Genomic DNA, 22,880 nt, shown 5'->3' on the forward strand with positions numbered 1-22,880 from the left:
CCTGGTATCGAAATTAGATCGACATATAGGTATGATAAACATTGAAATTTCAACAGAAGGTAGAGGGGCATTGAAATTTTCGATTAAGCTCTAGAAGCAAAGAGTTTGAAAAAATACGTTGCTGGGTCAGACCGATACACTTCGAACCTACTGACCGTATTGAAAATTTCCAAGTTTGAAAACATGGTTTCGACCTTTTCTTCAAAATTTTCCAAGTTTTATCTAGAGAAATCGAGTTGATTATTTCTAAAAAGAAAACCTCCACGAAAGCAATGTAAACGAAACTTGCATTAAAAGTGTTACAATTGAGATCTATGCTTTTCAAATATGTTTTACAACTCTAAGGTGATCCAAGCTATTTAAGGACTCTAACATGTACATGCATTCTCTCAACAAAATGGGTAAAGTAAAGCATGAATCACATACACTAAGATATGATACTGTGAACTCATATGCGTTCGTCACTCAATGACAAGACTCAAAATTCACAAAAAAAATGTTTTATTTGTATGAAAACTCATTTTACTTGAGTTTTGGAATCTTCACTTATTTGATTAATTTATTTTTTCAAACGGGATAATAAAATAGGAAAAAAAAAATTGTATGACTTCTTATTTGGAAAATACAAGTTTGAGAACTAGGAATGAGTTCAAGGGTCAAGTTACTTATCAAGAAGTTATAAGGATAAATCGTAACACTATTCTAAACTCTTATAACTATGGTTTCTAATATATAAGGAGAGAGAACTTTGACATTTAATTAATTAATTAATTGATACAAAATCAATGAATTCTTATAATAAAAAAAATACAAACAATGGCATGATGAAGATAAATTATAAAAATATACAAAATAATGAATAAGAGTAAATTTATTAAACTGAATGAATTTTTTATTTTATTTGAGTTTTGGAGTCACTACTTATTTTATTCTTATCTTTAAAAGAGACTAAAATAAGAAGAAAAAAAAAATCATGTGTGACTCTTTCTTTGGAAAAGATGAGTTTGAGACTCAAGAATAGGTTCAAGTGTCAGACTACCTATCAATAAGGTATAGAGATAAGTTATAGCACCCTTTTAAACTTGTATAAGCAGGGTATCTAATATATGTGTAGAGAGAACTTTGACATTTAATTAATTAACCAATGGATACAAAATCAATAAATAAGGGATAATAAAAAATAAAAGCAGTGTCATGGTGATAACAAATTATAAAAATCTACAAAATAACAAACAAGAGTATGACACAAGTTGATTTCCTAAACTAATTAATGATTTTTTTTTATTCAATGACTTTAATTTATTTATTTACAAAAAATGGTTCAACTTATTTAAAATAAATGATTTAGATTTAGTTTTATTAAAAGAAAATTTTTAATGTATTTTATTTACAAAGGAATGTTTAGTAACATATTTTTATTAGAAGAAATGAGTTTATGGTTTTATTTACATAAGAATGATTTTTATTTAGTTTTTTTTTTAGAAAAAGAAAGATTTTTACAATTGTATTTACAAAAATATTCCAATATCATTTTAATTTTTTTTTTATAAAAAAAATGTCTTTTACAATTTTATTTTAAAAAATTCCATTTTATTTGTCAAAAAAGGTTTCAAAATTCAATTTCATTAGTGATAAAAAAGAAACATATATATATATATATATATATATATATATATATATATATATATATATATATATATATATTGTTAAAAATGATTTTTTTTCTATTTCAGTGAAAGTTTGTTTAAAAAGGATTTTGTAGACTGCAAAATTCATCTAATTTTTTTTTTTCTAGACTAATTTTAAGTCCATTTTTATCTGTGGCTTTCAAGCCTACTTGCATTTGAATTTTAACCATACTCACACCCTTTAGATCTTAGTATTTTATTTTACCTTTTATTTTTATTTTTCTTCTTATCTTCCCATTTTTTTTTTCCTTTTTCACTTTGTCTCCCCTTTTTCTCTTGTCAAAGTTCACCCCACTACCCCATTTTCCTCTCATTTCCTTTCCTTTCTTTTTTTTCTTTTCCCCCCTCTTCTCTCTCGCTTCATGACCTATCCTTTCCCCTTCTCTTTTATTTTCCTTTATTTTCTCCTTCTTCTCTCAACACCCGCACATCCACCCTTTCTCCATAACCGTCACACCTCCAACATCGGTAGCACCGACCCATGAGTCATCACTAGTGACCCCATAGCCACCACTCCTCTCTCTCTCTCTCTCTCTCTTTCTCTCTCTCTCTCCCTCTCTCTCTCTCTCTCTCTCTCTCTCTCTCTCTCTCTCTCTCTCTCTCTTTCGTCTTTCATTCTCTCATATATTCTCAACTAAAAGCCCACATCCATGGCTGCTGCCATGAGCACTCATTCTCCTTCACCTCCAACTATCCTAGACATGGCCACCACACCCCACAACACTACTACTATCCTTTCTACCATCATCATTTTCCATCGAAGGGTTTCAAGATGGGTTTAATGGTAAAGAGGAGGTTTCCATCTTGATTTACACACTAATTGTTTCTAGCTTGAATTTGGGTTTAGGCTTAGTTTCAATTTAGTGAAATGTTGAATCAACTTCAAATTTGGATTTTAAGGGGGCCAATAGTCCTATGGGTCCCAACGGTCCCAATTTTAAGCTATTTACCCTGATGGCACAGGTAATGAGGGTTGGATTGGCTTTAAATTCACTTTTGTGCATAAGGTTGGTTTGGTAATTATGTAAGGTTATATAGGGGATAGTGAATAAAGTCTTTGAATTGAGCTAGTTGATTAATTAGATAGCCTTGTGTAGTTAATTAATTAATTAAGACCTGTTTAGGCCTATATTAAGTGGCACAAGCCTTTGTAGGCACAAGTCATTTAAACCTAGTAGGGGAACTCTATAAATACCCCCTTAGGGGTTTGGGTTTCTATCACTCTTGTGAGACAATCATTTTTCATCTTCAGAGAGAGAGTTAAGGTATTCACCCTTCCAAAGCCCATACTTTGGAGTTCAAAGATCAAGGTTCAAGTCACTAGGCAAAAGATCTTGGGTGTATAAGACCTCCAAACTATTCAAGCACATTTTTCATGGTGAGGAATTGATTTGAGGACATCCAGATCTAGGTATGATTATTATCTTCTCTAGTTTATTATTCTAAATGGTTTTTTTTAAAGCCATTGTTTCCACTAGAATAGTTTCTACAGAAGCCAGGGTAGAGTTGCATGTACCTATTTGATTTAGGGTTTGGGAATAGAGAGATCCAAGGTTCCCAACAAACATATTGGTCATACATGCATCCTAATCTAGTATTAGGCTATATAGGTCTTTAAAGATCATATTTTGTGTGGTGATGATGTGATATTGATGACTTGGAATAACTATCGAGATGTGATGATGACGTGGCTTGATCACAATAATGGGTGACATGGCATGACCATAATAATGGGTGGCATGGCATTGATATCAATGATGAGATGTTAGTGAAAATTGGACGGTGACACAACAGTGTTGATAAGGTGGCTCCAGCATTGAGAAAGCAATAGATGACATGGCACTAGTTTGATGGTGGCACAATAAATTTCAAATCTCATATAACCCAAATCTAAATCCTACTCCTAGTTACTAGCTCGATCAAAGAGCCAGTACAATACAAAGAAATGGTTGTTTCCAACCAAATAACACAACCTAATCAAATAAGGAAAATGCAACTGAAATGAAAAATATAGAGAAATTTCTCAAATACATCCAAAAATATGAGTACAAGGAAAGGGTCAACCGAGCTATGTGAATTGGAGTAAGAGAACACATATGCATCCCACAAAAACAAGCAAATCATGCACCATGTATAAGGAGGGTAGTCATGCAGCATACAGTTGTGCAAAGCAAATAAATATAGACACATACAAATATAAGATATATACAAGCATACATGATAATAAAAGTAATATATAGTAAGACACATGCAAAGTATAAAATACAAAATAATCATCAAGTCAAACTCTCACATGCCCAAAAAAACATGCAAAAATATAACAATGGCACAATAAGAGGGTATCCATTAATCAACTAATCAAACATCATATTTCTCTTTACTCAAGTTCAAACTTGACCCTCCAAACATCGATAGTGGAGTCACCATTTTGTGGACCCGCATTTTTCATGTGTCCCTACTCGATAGTAAGACTTTTTTTTTTAATTGTGAAAAACTTATATTTTTGAAAATTGGAATCCTCACTTATTTTTGTTTATTTTTAAAATGGAAAACAAATTTTTAAAAAGTAAAACCCTTTTATGGCTTCTTTTTTAAGGAAAATACATGCTCGTGAAAAACCGAGTCCAAATCTGAGGGTCAAGTTACTTATTAGGAAGGTACCACGAGGATAGTACCCCTCTAAGTCCTAAAAGGTCTCTATTAAACAAGTAAAGAGAACTTTGAAAATTAATTAATTAATCACGAATACCAAAAAAGAATGTCACAAATAAATATATACAAGTCAAGGTGAAAATCAGACTACAAGAATATACAAAATATATAATAAGAGAAACGTGCAAATTGATTTATTAAATTAATTTGAAGAAAAGTTTAATTATGTCAAAGATTAAACATGTTTTCAAGAAATTTCAAAAGAGTTTATTCACATTAAAAAGAATTTTGAATTAAATATTTCAATTTATTTATTTACAAAAAAATGTTTCAATTTATTTTCAATAAGTGATTTGATTTGTTTATTCTCATTCAATTTTATTTTGAAGAAAATTATTTTTACTCATTATGATTAAAAAAATTTATTAAATACAATTTTATCAAAAAATCAATTTGATTTTATTTAGAAGCAAATGGTTTTTATTTATTTTTTCTAGAAAAAAGAACTAATTTTTACAAGTTTACTTACCCAAGTATTTCAATTTAATTCTTATTTAACAAAAGTGATTTTGACAAATTATTTTTAAAAAATATTTTTTTTTAATACAAATATATCTACAAAAGATGTTTCAATTCAATTTTATTTGCAAACAAATGGATTTTTATTATTTTTATAAAAAGCATGACTTTTATAATTTTACAAAATTATTAAAATCCATTTCAATTTTATTAGTAAAAATGATTTTTAATAGGGCAATAACTTTCTACAAAAGTATTTATAAAAATACCTCAATCCCTTTTTTACTTACCAAAAACGATTTATTATTTGATTTTATTAAAAAAATTATTTTTATTTGATTTAAGGAAACGTTTTTGGACTTTAAAAAAATTATCTTGACGTATAAAAAGAGATTTTAAATTTATTGCTTTTATTTTTAAAGTTTTTTAACTTATTTAAAAAAAAATGCTTATCCACTGTTATTAAAAAATGATTTTCATACTTTTATTCACAAAAGCATTCCAATTTGATTTTTGATTAAAAAAAAAAAAAGGAACTTTAAAATTTTATTTTAAAAAGAATTTTGCATTTTCACAATTTTATCTAAAATGAAAATATTTTACTTGATTTCTATTACAAAATGATTTTGACAAGTTTTATGTAATTCAATTTTATTTGAGAAAAAAAAACCATTTATAATTTGAGTTATCTGCAAATTTATTTAAAAATATGATTTTTGTAACTTTATTTTAAATAAGGACTTTTTACTTACTTTTATTAAAAAATAAATTTATCTTTTTTAAAAAAAGAACATTTTTTTAAAAGTTTATATAAAAAGAGAGTTTTGCTTATTTTTCATTAAAAGTATTAAAGGAGATTTTTTTTTTTTCACAAAAAGATATTTTGATACAAATTTAATCAAGAAAAATGTTCTTGTAATTTTGTGAGGAAAAAAAAAAAGGCTTGGATCAGAAACGATTTTTATTTTTGTATAATTATATATAAAAAATATTTGAATTTTATTCTTAGAAAAATAATTGAAATTATATATATATATATATATATATATATATATATATATATATATATATATATAATGATTTCAATTGATCAAAATAAATCAAATTTTGATTTCTCAACGAAAAACTAGCTGCCAATTTTGTTAAAACGTGAATTTCTATTTTATAAAGAAAAAATCTATTTAAAGTGTTTCATATTTTTATTAAAAAAATATTTATAAAAATATAAAATAAAAAATAAATCCAATTTTTATGGAAGAGATTTTCAAATTTATAAGGAAAAGACAATAGGTTTATTATTAAAAAAAGAATTTAGTTTGTTTAAATTATGAATATCTATTTATTATTTTTTTAATACATTATTATAAATGATTAAATCTATTATTTAAAAAAATAGTTTCAATTTTATTATTGATATAAAAAAATTGGTTCATTAAAAATATTTTACAAACAAAAAGATTATATTTTTATTTCTGTTAACATATTTGCACTACACAAAAATAAAATAAAATAAATAAATAATGTATGCACAATGATAACAAAATCTCATACTTACAAAATAAAATTACAAAAAAAAAACACTAACAGAAAATTAAGGTATTTACAAGGATACCAATCAAACAAATGAAATATACACAACTAAAAAAAGCTAATATTTACATGTGTGATAAATTAAAATAAAATCAATATATACAATAAATAAATAAAGAAGAGGCAAAAGATATCAATAAATAAGTGTACCCTTCTTGTAGTGCAATCCTAACATTAGTATGGCTCTCAACATCTTCCTAAACAAAGTTCCAATAATACACAAAATCTCTCAATCCTTTCATAAGAGCGTCATCCTCCTATCCCTCCCTCCCCACCTAAAACTAAAAGAAAGAAAAATATATAAGGACTCTTGAAGCCCCTCATGGCGTCATCCCCATTAATCTACTTCTACCCATACTCTATCTTCAACTACTACACTTGTCCCCAACTAACAGAGTGTGTCTCTTCTTGCTCTCAACAGCAGGCCATAATACTAACCTAAACATTAGGAAAAAGGAAGCCAAGTCAAGTCAAATAATCAGAACATGTATCACAACCCAAAGGAATCTACAAGCTTAATAAAAAGAAAGTCTGAATGTAATTCAACTAAAATAGCAAGTCTGAAACAAATAATGAGCCCAAATCTCGAATAAAAAATTAAGTCTAATTGATAATAAAAAAAAAAGGCTCAACTCAACATATATCAAATCAACTGCACTCTAGTACCTATGTAAATAACAACGAGACAAAGCTTGGTTTCTGGATCTAGTGTCCATTGAATGCAAACTCCCCACAAACCTATGTCTATAATCTAAAAAAGTAGTATTATCACCTGTCAAGATTACCTTTCCAATCTTTGAGTTATAGATCTCACTTATTATGTAATCAATTGACATACTCTAACTACAAGAAGTATATTTCAAATTTTCACTAAAGAAAATGCTATAACCATAACCTTCTAGATCACATGTCATTTGGATCACCCAAAAGGACACTCTATATCAATCCCATGAGATATCATGGTGCCTTTATTAAAAATACATATTTTCACCAACCTTCATCAACAATGACTCAATCCATAAGGAATATATGATTAACTTACAACCTTACTCGTAAGTTAAACCCTTCTGTTAATTTTGGCATAGGCTCAATATCCTCTTAAGGTTGAAAGTCCATGCAATATAGTAGCTTGATGAATCATAACAATTGATAACCTTACATCATGATCCATTCTAAGTCTTGTCCCAATGACATCACATACACTAATGCACTCATCATAGGAAACTCATCCAGATAACCAAGTGCATTAGTGTATGTAATGCACACTCTATGGTGAATCATGACGCAAAGCTATCAATTGTCATGATTCATCAAGCTACTATATTGTATGGACTCTCAACCTTGAGAGGATTTGACCTTTAGGTGAGACCCTAAAGTGGTCATATATCCCTACTATTGATGGAGGTTGGTGGCAACAAGTATTCTCGATATAGGCCTCATGATATCTCATGGGATTGAGACGGTGTGTCCCCTTGGGTGATTCAGAGGACATATGATCATGAAATATGTGGTCACAATAATTTTTTTAGTGGAATTTGACATATGCTCCTTGGAGCTAGAGTATGTCAATTGATCATATAATAAATGAGATCTGTAACTCAAGGATTTGAGAGATAATCTTGATAGGTGATAGCACTACCTTGTTAGATTATGAACATCAATTCATGGGGAGTCTGCATGTAGTGGATAGTAGGTCATGGACCTGAGCACTTAGTGTTTCATTGTTATTTACATAGGATAATGGAGTTCAAGTGATTCTCTATAGTAGGATGTTGAATCAACTTCAAAATTAGATTTTGAGGGAGTTAGTACTCCTATGGGTCCTAGTGTTGGCATTGATTATGAGGGTTAGATTAGCTCTAGGTTAACTTTTGTGCTTAAAAGCGTTTTTGTGATTATGCAAGGTTACACAAAGGTAAGTGAACAAGGTCTTTGGATTTGGCTAATTGATTAATTAATAGGCCTTATCAGGTTAATTAATCAATTAGGACCCATTTTGGACTAGATTAAGTGACCTAAGCCCATATGGGCTCAAGTCACTTAAGCCCAATTAGGATCCCTATAAATTCCCTATAAGGGTTAAGGTTTCCATAACTTTATCTTCCACCATCCAAAGAAAAAAAGAGTCACAACCTCCACTCTCCTTTCCTCCCCACTGGAAGTGTGCCAAGAACAATATTGAGTCACCTGGTGAAAAATTGTGGGTTTACAAGACTTCTAACAACTTCAAAGTCGTCTTGAACACTTGGAATTTAAGGTTTGGGAACATCCAAACTTAAAGGTTAACACTTTAACCTTAAAAGATAATTTTTATTTTGTAAATTGGTATTACTTCCATTGATTAGATCTAAGATTCCAATAGAGCCATATCTTTATATTATCATTATTCTAATCATCCTTCAGCCCTGAGTGGTGACCTAAGAACATTTTTTAGCTTGAAGCTACACTTTTAATATTATATTAGTCATCTTTTAGTTGTCATGACTATGAAATAGGATCATTTTCTTATTCATTATTCAACCTTAAGCAACATTTAGATCATTCCTTAACCTCAAGTTGCATTTTAAGTATTATCTTAGTCACCTTTTTGGTTATTGTGATCATGCCTTACTATTAGAGTTTGACTAGACGATATAACCAATGGAACTACCCATAAACCAAAAGGTTTCCTTTGTTGCTATAGAAACAATAAAAAAAAAAACCACTTAAAGTGTACACATACCTAGATGTAGATCTGTGAGAGTCTTTATTAAACTGAAGTCTAATTTCCCAGTAGGAAAAAAATACTAACTCATCCCAAAGACTCACAAATATATAATCCCTCGTTCTCTAAAGATACTAGAGTATATGTTTGACATTTGCCCACAACTCTAATAAGGAAATGAACTAATATCCACTCATTATTCCTGTAACAAAGCAAATATATGGTCTAGCACATAATGCATACTTAATGTATCCATTGTAGAGGCATTGGATACCACCTTAATGCAATCTCTCTCCATAGATTTCCAAGGACATTGATCCTAAGAAAGACAACTCCAAATTCAAAAAGTAACAAACCCTTCTTGGAGTCTTGCATCATGTACTTGACCAAATGCTCATCTATGTAGGTGACATGGCACAATTTTCCTATTCTTATAGTCCTAAAGGACTTTAACCCCAAGAATATATTGCGCTTTCCTCTAGATTTTCATCTAAAACTGAGTAGACTACCAAATCTTAACAAATGACAATATCTTTACATTATATCCAATGAGTAGATTGTCATCTACCTAAAAGATCTTAGAGTATCACCACACTTTCCTATGCTTTCTTGTACACACAAGGCCCTTTGCTATGAAAATGTTTAGTTGTTATATCTCATAAATGACACACTACAATAGATAGGAGTAATATGATGGATTTGAGTATAACCACTATTAAAAAAGGTTTTCCATAGTTGAAACAAAATTTCAAACTATAACCTTTAGCTACAGTTTTAGCCACATAAAACTTAAGTTTTCCATCTACTCTCATGTTCCTTTTGTAAACCAACTTATACCTATGGGTTTTATTCTTTTGGGCGCTTCTATAGGAACCTAAACTATGTTAGAATACAAAGATTCTAACTACCTCTTCATAGCTCATTGCCTTAAGTGAGTATAAACACTGTTCACTGCTTTTTCATAATCTGTGGGATATATTCCCACTATGATGAGGCACTAATGTACTAGAAATCATAGGAATGGTGTGTCTTTAACCCTCTAGATCCATAGTATCCTATGCAATGTGAGACTATCTTCTAATATGCCCTTCAATCTATATCACTCTTTGCCTTATTCCTTATTATATAGTCTTCGTAGAAAATCTGACATTTGTGTTAACAAATATCTTTTGATGATCTTGACTATAAAAGTAATAACCCAAAAATCCTTTTAGATATCTTATAAACAGATATACCACTTAAGAAAGAGATGTATTATATAGTCTATAAGACATATCCCCAAATAAATTTGGGAAAAGATAAGAAACCTATCCATAATCTTACCATATTCATCCAAGTTTGATATCTTCTTTCTACCTCTCCATTTTACAGTGAAGACCCTAGTGCACATAACTAAGAAATAATCTTGTGCTCCAATGGAAAGAATCAAACTTATTAGACATATCACCGGAATCCAAGTGTAAGAAGATTGAAAGCTTGATTGAAGCTTCAAGTTAGTAGAACCCTCACTCGGTTAGGAGATTGAGGAGAGTGGACATAGGCAAGGGAGTGTCGAACCACTATAAACCCGAGTTTGAATTCTCTAACTTTATCTCTTTCCTTTATTTATTTTGTGCATATATTATTGTGTGGAAAAAGATTTTGAAAAACCCAATTCACCCCCCCCCCCCCTTTTTGGGTATTTTCCTTAATTATTCATAGCCTTTGTTTTATCAGATAGCAAGGGGATAATTAAGTCTAACTTTGTTACATTATGTCTTGCTTTAAGGGGCTTAATCCCAACAGATTTACCTAGCGGCTTTACCTTAAAGACTTACTCTTTAATACCTACAACTTGATCCACGTCTGCAATTCCCTGTTGCTTCCTAGTAGATCATTTAGCCACTTCAAATGGATTAAGGTCTTCAACCCACGATTCAAATACTCAAATCCTTGAATGAGAGATCGGAAATAGTGTGACAGTTAGGCTTTCTCTCAAGGAGTTCCTCTCTTAAGAATGAGAGGTCTCTCAAACGATATATCTCCAATCTCCCAAAAATCTTTAACTCGTAAGGGGTTATAATGAGGTATTTATAGGCAAATACTAAAAGAATATCAGTATCTTAAGTTTCCAAAATAGAGTTTGAGTAAATTCATCCAAATTCTATTTCTAAACTCGATAGGACTGTCATGACCACTTGAGTGGTCCTTACTACTTAAGTGAAATTAACTACAAAACATTTTAAGTACAAAAATGATATCTTTTATACCTCAAAGAAGCCTTATATGCTATAAGTCAAACCTTTTTAAACATAATTATAACTTTTTAGTTGGACGAACAATAATCCTTGATATTCAATGGAGAGCAAGTCACTATCTAATAATATTTCTATGGCCAAACATAAAAAAGAACAAAATTGCCAACATATAAATAAGACTTTATGTCCTAACACCCCCCAAACTCAACAACCCCAAAACTTCCCAATCCATAAGTGTACATATGATGAAAATAATGAGATCATAAAGAAATATGCATAGAATTTATCACCTTTAAAGAAAATGAATGTGAAGGTCCCAAGGTCCCTAAAGCAAAAATTGATAATCCACTAATATAGTAAAAGCACAAATTAGTAAGAATCAACTAAAATATTTAAAGCAAAAATGAACTTGCCTCACTTGGTGTTAGTGGAAGTGAAAAAGAAAAGTGTTAAGGTAAGAGAGAATGTGTTGGTGAGTAGGAAACTTATGTGAATAGAGTAAGGAAGAGTGTGGTGTGGTGATACCTTTTTATAAGGGAAGACTAATGAGACCCTATGTGGAATGAAAGATTGATGAAGACTTTGAATGGAAGGTGAAGAACTGAAGTTGCGTAACTTTGGATAACCAAATAATAAGGATTCAGGGTTTGAATTAAGGCCTCATTGGATAGTCTTTTCATGGGTTGAGAAGGGAGAAACCTAATGGCCTTCAAAGAGAAAACCATATGGGTGGAAAAAGGAGATGGGAGCTTCACCATAGGGATGGCGCCCTACTATGGCACCCCTAATAAGCAAAGAAGGGGGCACCACAATAAGGGTAGCATCTTGCTATGGTGCCCCCAATGGTGTGGCACCTAACTCTAGTGTCCTACTTTATGCTCTTTTGTCTTTAATAGTTTCTCTAATTAAACAACCTTAAAAAATTATGAAACTTGGTTAGATTCAAGCTCAAGAAATGAAAAATCCAAGAAATTTGATTTTAGATCATTTTCATATCTCTAAACCTTTGAAATACGTCAAAATATTTTATTGGTAAAAAAGAAGCAACACTTTAGAGTTGAAAATATATTTAATTAGATCCCTAAGCAAATGACCTCAAACAATTATGAAATTTGGTTAGATATAACTTCAAGAAGTTATAAATCTAAAAAAAGTACTTTCATCTCATTTGGACATGTATAAGCCCTTCAACCATTTAAAAACATTTTTTCTAGTCAAGCTAGGATAGCATGTGAGAAAGAAGGGTAACATGGTGAGGAAAACATGGAGAGAAAAATGCATTCTCTCCCATGTATGAAGGCTTACATTAAGGTTTTATTGAGATTTTGGGGCCTTGTAAATGAAATATATCTCACTAAAATAATAACCACAAACAACAATGGAATTCATATGCCTACAAACACTCATTTAAATTCAAGATCCTTCATGAGAGTTATTAAGAGTAAAATTATGAAGTCACCCACCTACAGAAAGAAAAATAAATTAAATAAATAAAGATAGACAAACCTTTTTGTGTCTATCATTTTATTTATGCACTTGGGATAACCATAAAATTAGGTTCAAAACAAGTGTCAAAGGCTACCTTATTTCTTGAAAAATATGAGTTTGGTTGTCCCACAACTCCACCATATCAAGGGTTTTATCTCCCTATGCTAAAGGGTGGCTTAGTTTTTGCCTCAATCTTTTTTAGACTTAGAACAATAAGGTTTTTATTTAGGATACGCCCAAGGGTTTACCTTTGGCATTGTGTTTATTTCAAGAAAAAAAATTTCACTATTAAGAAAAATCAGCAACCTCAAAATTATGCATGTCAATTAAATCATGTTCATTCAATTAATGCATGTGACATGATGAAGTGTGATTGGTCAACATTTTTTATTCCATAAAGCCTTCCCGTATGTCCTCTAAAATAGCTACCTCTTCTCTAATGTCTTTTTTTCACTCTATCTCATAAGGATAAGTTTCAACTAGCCTCTCTTGGTTTCACTCATTAAGTTAAGAGGACTAGAATTCTCCTTGCTCTTGTACTTACAAAATAGAAGTAAACTCACATAGAGAATCTTTGAGTTCTTATAAGGTTTGTGTAAGCTCACACATGGAGGTTTGATACTCCATGAAAAGATTAATAGTTTCCTAAAACTCAAAATTAGGTGTTGGCTCATAGGAACAAAAACTTGATTTAGGTTCATAGTAGTAAGGATGAAACTATTGTTGGAAAATATTAGGAGTTCTCACTATAAAGGTGTTCTTTCAAGGCCTCTTTTAATTAATGAGTGGTAAGAAAATTATGGGTGATGTGTGTGTTGTTGTCACAAATTGCACAAGGGACTTCATTAGAGTTAAACACACTCTTAACCTCCTTTGTTTTTTTTTTTTTTTTTTTCTCTTTCATTGTTTCCATACATTTAGCTAGTGTAGCTAAGCTAGCACTTGTATCAAGTTTTTCACTTAGAGTATACTTCTCCCCACCCATGGCACTTGTTCCTTATTTTCCCCTAGCTAAACTTTCCTTAGGCTTATAAGAGTCCTAAACATGAGAACTTCTAGCTAGTTGCTCTAAGAAATCATAGGCTTCCTCAGGTTCTTTACTCATGAATTCCCTGTTGCACATGGTTTCAACAAATTGGCGAGATTGAGTGATTAATCCATCATAAAATAGACTAACAACTCTTCATAGCTCATAACCATGATGGGGACAAGAGTTGATTAAATTGTGATATCTCTCCCAACCCTCATAGAATGACTCATTTTCATTTTGTTTAAAAAGAGTAATTTTCCTTCTAAGAGTCATTGTACATTGAAGAGGGAAATATTGATTAAAAAATTTAGTTTTCATTTCAAGCAAAATACTTGTAAACCTTGTCCTTAAATCATAGATCCATGATTTAGCCTTCTCTTTGAAAGAGAATGGAAACAAGTTAAGTCTTACAACATCCATATCGCAATTAGGCTCTTGAAATGTTTCACATATTGCCTCAAATTCTTTCAGGTGGAGATAATGATTTTCTCCATCCACCCCTAAGAATTGAGGTAGTAGTTGGATCATTGATGGCTCAATCTTAAATGGTTGGGCATTGTAAAGAATTATTATGCAAGAGATGACACTTGTGATGAGCGATTGGAGGTAATCTCTAAGAGTTTGAATTTGATCCATGTTGGTAGATTAGGAATAGGTGATATGGGTCTAACTAAATGGTCTTGACTATCCTTATTCCAATTTACCAAACACAACTTTGGTAACAATCCCAACAACAAATTCAAAGCAAATAAATTAAAAAACTAAAAAAAAATAAAAATAAAAATAAATATATGCAAGAATAATGCAAATAAATGAAATAAAAGAAATGAGAGTGGAAAGAATTCACTAAGGTGTGATGACGATCATAATCAAATAAACTCCCGCAAAATTCGCTATAGCCTTTAGGATGCACCTTCCTTAGCAATGGTGCCAAAAACATGACTGTGCTAAAATATGCATGAATAATTTAGTTGTTCCACAAGCATAGTTGTGCAATTGTAGCTTCAAAAAGTACCCAGTGAGTTGGTGTCAAACCTTAGAGAAGGGATCTTAGAGTGCGGGTGATGTAGAAAAATTAAGAAAATGAATGAAATTGGAAGTGAAAAAATAACTCTTTCTTCAATTCTTGCTTTGACAAAGAAGTGGTTGGAAAGTTGTTAAGTAAAAAATAAGAATTAGTTAATACCTTAACTTGTAACTAACAGTTGAGGAATGAGAAATTCTTAAAATCCCTTTCTTAACTTGGAATGATCTTTGTCATTAATATTCCATCTAAAAGTGTTCACTTATCAATTGAATCCTTTTTACATAATCCTAAGATTTTCTACAGACTTAATGATTTGAAAATTCTTATCTAAGCTTACATAGAGTTGTTTCAAGTCAAAATGACTTTCTCATTAAGTAATTGGAATGCCTTATTGGGACCTTAGGCTTCCTAATTAGGACATTTAGATCTTAATCAAGGTTATCCCAAGTCAAAATGGCTTTACTATTAAGTGCTTGGGATACCTTATTAAGACATCCTCAATTAGCAAATGTTGAGGTGAGGTGCTTTATATTGAGTGAATCAGATTCTCTTGATAGTATTGACACAACCCAGCATCTTGGCGTGAATTGTGGGACTCAAAGGAGTGATAAGATTGAGCATAACTATGGAAGTGATAAGGTTGAAAACTCTCACAATTCATGCTACAATAGTGGATAGACGTTGAAAGATGAAAGAGTATCAACGACAATAACTTCAACCCAAAATGGTAGTTCGACTAGTGAAGGAAATCTCAACAAATTGATTGAGCAAATCTCGGATTCAAAACAAAGCATATCTTGGAGTATTCTTGCAACTCATATCTTGGATCATATCTTGGAATGTTGACACAACATATCTAAAAAACAAAATAAATCAAATCACTCTCAAATAGTCTTGGATTTTTTGCTACCAGTTATACGGACTCTATGTAATATGTTTTCAGATTCAAAGTAATTCTATTATCCCAGTCTTTTGTGTTTAAATAGAGGACGTGGTCCTTTGTATGTTGTATCCTAGAAATAAAAAAAGAGTTACATCTTCAGTCATGTTCACGTATACAAAAGTAGATTTATTCTTTTCTTTTTTTCTTCTGTTTTCAAATTTTCTTCTTGGTATCAGTGCCACTATGACAACGGCACAACCCAACATCTTGCCTTCAAACAACCATGACTTCCCTCTCACTCAACGTTGGAAATTTTATTACTCTCAAACTCAGCCCCACAAATTATCCATTGTGGCGTGAACAAGCCTTGGCCCTTGTAGAAAGCCAAGAATTGCTTGGTCACCTTACTAATGAAGATCCTACTCCACCTCAATACACCATACCATATTCCAGTAATACCCCAATTGCAGAAACTTCTGCTCCAAGAATAACTGAAGCATACATCGCATGGCGAAAAACCGACCATATTCTTCAAGGGTGGATAATTGGAACACTCTCTGAAGAAACACTTGGCCTTGTCATGGGCTTAGATACAACAAATGTCGTATGGAAAGCATTGAAAAATGCCTACGCTGAAGATTCACAAGAACGAGAATTCACACTCAGGCAACAAGTAACATATCTTCGGAAAGAAGATGACAAAACAATTGGAGAACATATTTGAACCTTCAAAAGCCTATGCGACAGTCTTGCGGCAATTGGGAAACCAATCCCAGACAAAGAAAATGTATTTTGTCTTCTCACTTATCTTGGTCCTCGTTATGAAACTTTTACTACTACCATGCTCAAACCACCAAGACCATCACACTCTAAGCTTGTCTCACAACTTCAAAGCCTTGATCAAAGAAAAAATTGGTTCTCAAACCATGCAAATGCCATCATGCACTCACCCCTCAAATGGCCTTCTACGGACAACAACAACAAAGATATCCACAATCCTCCACATGATATCAAGCAAAAATTCACTTCAATAGGAAGAGGATTTTAGGGACAACAATCAAAGGACCAAAACCGTGGCTACTCCCCTAACCCAACGTCCAACACTCAACAAAGATGACCTCCCCCACCTAGAGAGCAACGTATGACACCTGCTGATAGAGACCTCTATCGTGAAGAAAAATGTCAATATTGTGGCATGGTAGGACATATTGCAAAAATATGTTGGTGGGTGCCCAAAAGGCCAACACAACAAGATGACATACCACAAGCACTGGCAGCACTTACCTTGGATAACACAATTGCTGAAACGGAATGGACCTCAGACACAAGAGCCTCAAATCACATGATAGGTAAGCAAGGTATGCTAACTAATATTCGAAATTATTTTGGTTCAAATTCAATTCTTATTGGTGATGGATTTTCTCTACCAATTCTTGGTATTGGAGATTCTAACATTAAGCAAAAGAATAAAGTCTTACCATTTCATGATGTCTTGCTAATCCCTTATTTGAAAAAAAAAAATGCTCTCCGTAAGTCAACTAACAACTCAATTTCCAATTAATTGTGAATTCACTAATGTTGATTTTTGTGTAAAGGAATGACAAACAGGACAACCAATGATCACAGGGAGATGCAAGGGTGATCTCTATGTGCTCTCTAACTCACTGGAGCTTTTTTTTTTTCTCATCATTTCAAATCCTGTTCCGTAGACATTTGGCATCAACGTTTAGGACATCCTTAGTTGTTTGCTTTATAGTTTTTAAAAAATAAAGGGTTGATTGACGTTATTGGAAATGTTAAATCCGAACATATTTGTGATAGTTTCCAATTAGGGAAGCTTAGTAGATTGCCTTTTTCTTGTTCTAAATATCTAAGTTCTAGCATTTTTGAAAAAATCCATTGTGATTTGTGGGGACCTGCTCCTATTTTATCTATTGGAAAATTCAGATATTATTCATGTTTAGTTGATGATTTTTCTAAGTATACTTGGATAATTCCCTTACAACATAAATTTGATTTTGTAAATGCTTACTTAGCTTTTGAACAATATGTCAACAGACAATTTAACAAAAAGATCAAGGTTTTTTACTCAGATGGAGGGGGAGAATTCATAAACTTCAAGTTATCATCTCACTTCCTCTTCACTGGAAGTATACATCAGGTATCATGTCCATACACTCCAGAGCAAATAGGTATGGTAGAAAGGCGACATAAGATAATACGAGAACTTGGAATGACCATGTTATTTCATAGTGGAGCTCCTCTATTTCTATGGGTAGAATCTTTTTCCACTGCTGTCTACCTAATAAATCGCTTGCCTTCATCTACTTTTAACTCTAAAACTCCATACTTTGCACTTCATGGCACTCATCCTGATTACACTTCACTTCGTTTCTTTGGTTCCAAATGCTTTTCTTATACATGGGATACAAGGCAACACAAGTTTGATCCAAAAACTGTTCTTTGCGTATTTGTGAGATATAGTGATAAACATAAAGGATACAAGTGCTTTCATCCCTCAAGCAGAAAATTGTTTATATCTCGCCATGTGGTTTTTGATGAACTTTTTTTTTCCTTATAAAAACACTCGGAACCAAAGCATTGTACCACCTACATCTCATGTCATAAGCATTTTTGACTCATGGTTGCCTCATACGAACTCGACTCACAATGTTGAAATTGAATCCCAAACATTAACCCCACCATGTACAAGTCCTCTGCCTGCGATACCATTACTCACTTTGGTTTCTAACACTGTCATTGGTTCCTCCTCAAAAATGCCTAGAAGTCAACAACTCGGGACTACACCTAAGACCGATGTGTTGCAACCCTCCACAAACGAAACATCACAACCTGAGACCGATGTGTTACCTCCCCTGCAGGTTGAATTGTCTGAGCAATCCTTCATCACTCCACATAATGACATTGCCAACCCAGCATCTTCTATGATCACTCGATCACAAATTCATCAAAATAAACCACCACAAACACAACCCCCACCTTCTATGATCACTTAATCTCAAAGAGGAATCATTAAACCCAATCCAAAATATGCCTTGACTTCCACCACAAACTCAACTAGTATCCCTCATGAACCTCAAAACATACAAGTTGTTCTAGCTCATCTGGGATGGAAAACAGCAATGGATGAAGAACTCGAAGCCTTACATAAAAATAAAACTTGGGTGCTAGTTCCATGTACCTCAGACATGCATGTTATTGGTTCAAAATGGGTATTCAAACCAAAACTCAAACCCAATGGTTCATTAGATCACCTTAAAGGTCGTGTTGTGGCCAAAGAGTATCATCAAGTGGATGGTCTGGACTATGTCGAAACCTTCTCTTCAGTCATCAAACCCGGAACTATTCGAATGGTCATCACTATAGCTCTTGTTAAAAAAATGGCCCATACGTCAACTTGACGTAAAAAAAATGCATTCCTTTATGGTTTAATTTCAGAAGACATACACATGGAAAAACCTCTAGGAATGGTTGATCTCGAACATCCAACACATGTGTGCAGGCTTTAAAAGGCTCTCTATGGTCTCAAACAAGCACCTCATGCTTGGTTTGATCAATTTAGTGTTTTTCTTCTTAAATATGGATTTTTTTTTAAGCCTAGCCGACCCATCTTTGTTTATTTTTCACTTTAACCTTGGAACACTAATTCTCCTACTTTATGTAGATGATATACTCCTCACAGGTTCCTCCACAACTCTAGTATCAACCTTCATTCAACTTTTGAGCTCTGAATTCGCAATGAAGGACTTGGGTCAAATTCATCACTTCCTTGGCATCAAGATTTCTCAAACATTTGATGGTCTTCACTTGTTCCAATCTCACTATGCTCTTACCATCCTTGAGAGAGCCAATATGGTAAATTGTAAGCCTATGAGCACACCTTTTGAAGCCAAAACCAGGATATCATCAAATAATGTCTTGCTAGAAGATCTGAGTTATTTTAGAGGACTTGTTGTTACAGTACCTAACCCTCGTGAGACCAGATTTTTCATACAGTGTGAATTATGCATCACAAATCATGCATACTCCCACTGTCGTGCATTTAAAAATGGTTAAGAGGATCTTAAGATATGTTAAAGGCACAATTGACATCAGTTTGCTTACTTCCAATACAACACTGGATCTTTGTGCTTTCTCTGATGCTGATTGGGTGGGGTGTCCAACCACACGGCGATCTATCATTGGATACTGTACGTTTCTTGGAGTAAATCTCATCTTCTAGTGTGCAAAAAAATAGCATACAATCTCTCGATCGAGCACCGAAATGGAATATCGAGCCATGGAAAATACAGTAGTTGAACTCACATGGATGTCATTTATTCTTAAAGATCTTCACATTCCATTGGCATCTACCAACTCTCTACTGTGATAACACAAGTGCTCTTCACATGACAATAAATCTGGTGTTTCATGCTCGTAGCAAACACATCAAATTAGATTACCATTTTGTGTGCGAACGAGTTGCAGTTGGACTTCTCGTCACTCAACATATCTCTACTAAAAAGCAAGTAGTAGACCTCTTCACCAAACCAATGTCAAAGGTTGCACTCAGTAACTTTCTAACCAAACTTTGCCTCCAATCCCGACACAATTTGAGGGAGGGTATTGGCACAACCTAGCATCTTGGCGTGAATTGTGGGACTCAAAGGAGTGATAAGGTTGAGCATAACTATGGAAGTGATAAGGTTGAAAACTCCCACAATTCATGCTACAATAGTGGAGAGATGTTGAAAGATGAAGAAGTATCAATGGCAACAACTTCAACCCGAAATGGTAGTTCGACTAGTTAAGGAAATCTCAACAAATTGATTGAGCAAATCTCGGATTCAAAACAGAGCATATCTTGGAGTATTCTCGCAAAGCATATCTTGGATCATATCTTGGAATGTTTATGCAACATATCTCAAAAACAAAATAAATCAAACTACTCTCAGATAGTCTTGGATTTTTTGCTACCATTTATACAGACTCTATGTAATTTGTTTTCAGATTCAATGTAATTTTGTTATCCCAGTTTTTTGTGTTTAAATAGAGGACATGGTCCTCTGTATGTTGTATCCTGGAAATAAAAAAAGAGTTACATCTCCAATCGTGTTCACGTATAAAAAAGTAGACTTATTCTTATCTTTCTTTCTTTTGTTTTCAAATTTTCTTCTCATAGGTTACTTTGAATTAAAAACAATTATAGATGAAAGAATACATTCTAATGGAAGAATGAGAAAGCCTTAAGGCACTCTTTCCCCAACCTAAATAACCATTCAATGGACATTGAATTGAAATTAACTTGAAAGAATAAACTGGAAAACAAGAAATTAAACATCAATCCTTAAATCAAATCCAAAATTGCAATGATCAATGATAATAAAAAGATTAGTTATGCATTAAATAAAACCAAATCATGACGAAGGAAATAAACAAAAACAAGAATGAAAAAATAAAGAAAACTTAACAATGAAAGTATATCCAAGATCTCCCCTTCCCAAGGTTGACTCCAAGACGTGCAAGAAATCCCCTTCAAGGAAGAATATCTAAAGCCCTCTTTCAGTGGTTGCCCATTGCTCTTTTATATCATTCCCTAAATTAACCCTAAGTTCCCCCACGTTAGAACCTTTCTTATGCAAATTAAGGGCTCAAGAATATGATGGAAGTAGTCCCCCACTTTAGTCCAGCCCATTCCCCTTTTTTAAGACAATTAAAAGGCCTCCATGTGCTATAATCACATGAATTTTAAGGGCAAAAGGGTAGTTGCAACTGGTGAGGCCCTTATAGGGCCCTTGATAGTGATTTCATGTGTTAGAAAATTACTCATCTTTCTTAAAATTATTCCTCATGTAAATGATCTCTAAAAATTCTAAAATTTGGTCAGATTTATGTTTGGAAAGTGAAAAATCCAACAAATTTTTTTCCACCACAATTGGACTTATTGAGCTTCTTCAATCATCTCAAAATATTTTACTAGTTGGATAGGATCAGTATTAGAGAGCTCCTTACAATTTCGATTTTTCGACCAAATTGACCTTTCATTCTCACATCTGAAATGTCTCATAAGGATACCAATATATTATTGTTCAAGAAATATGGTTGTAAACATAAAAAGAGAAAAAAATCTCAAAGAAAAACATAAGAAATTCTGGCGTACACATTATGACATATAATTGCCTAGTTGGAGAGTGTTTTTAATATTATATGTTCAAGCTTAAAATACAATTCTTGGCCTTATTTTCATGTAAAATATGTCATTAATAAGTGGGATGTTGAATTGAGTTTAGAATTGTATTATAAGGGAGCCAGTGTTGTCTTATGAATCCCTATGGTTCTCACTCAAGCTCATACACCTTGTTTGCACAATCTACGGGGATTGGATTTATTGGGATTAAACCCCTAAAAACTAGACATGATGTAACAAACTATCATTTTGCCATCACTTTGATGTATTAGTATTGATTTGAGCATTCGACCTATGTCTCTTACATTGTACATAACTTGTGTGCATTAGAAGTTTCACAAAAACATACAAGTCATGGGTTCCTTGTAAATAGATAAGTTGTTTATAGTTGGTTTATGAATTTGAGTAATTTAGTAGAGACTATAATGTACTACCTCATAATTGGTGAGATGGTTTGTCTTGGCTATCAGAATGAATTTCCCATTATGAGTGCACTAGTGTATGTGATGCGCCCTAGACAGGACCTACGGTAAATCATGATGCAAAACTATCGTTTTTCATGATTCACCAAACTACTTTATAATTTGATGGTCATAATTGTGATTATTGTTTGTTGAGAGTGCTTTTGTTACTCTCTAGATTGATTGTAAAGTGCAGGCCATGAACACTCTATGAGATCTAGAACAATAAAATTGAGGAGGATTGTGAGATGGGGAAATGAAGGGGATGTGGACTTTGAGAGCCATTGTAGTGGGTATGATTTTGGCTAAGCTCTACCTTTGTGAGAACAATTGACTCCACAAAGACCTAGGATGAGAAAGAGAAGTAGAGGGAAAATTGAGTGACTTTGCGTATGAGAAGATGAGAGTTTTATT

The 22,880-nt window shown here is 32.6% G+C and overlaps 1 non-coding gene across 1 annotated transcript; it reads left to right on the forward strand.

Annotated features, from left to right (window-relative positions):
* The first annotated feature begins 14,071 nt into the window (after window positions 1-14,071).
* On the forward strand, window positions 14,072-14,178 carry LOC117926207. The gene has a single exon (XR_004653081.1). It is a non-coding gene; the product is annotated as a small nucleolar RNA R71 (small nucleolar RNA).
* The last annotated feature ends 8,702 nt before the right edge of the window (window positions 14,179-22,880 follow it).

Source organism: Vitis riparia, chromosome 1 (genome assembly GCF_004353265.1).
Source record: "Vitis riparia cultivar Riparia Gloire de Montpellier isolate 1030 chromosome 1, EGFV_Vit.rip_1.0, whole genome shotgun sequence".
Lineage (NCBI taxonomy): Eukaryota > Viridiplantae > Streptophyta > Magnoliopsida > Vitales > Vitaceae > Vitis > Vitis riparia.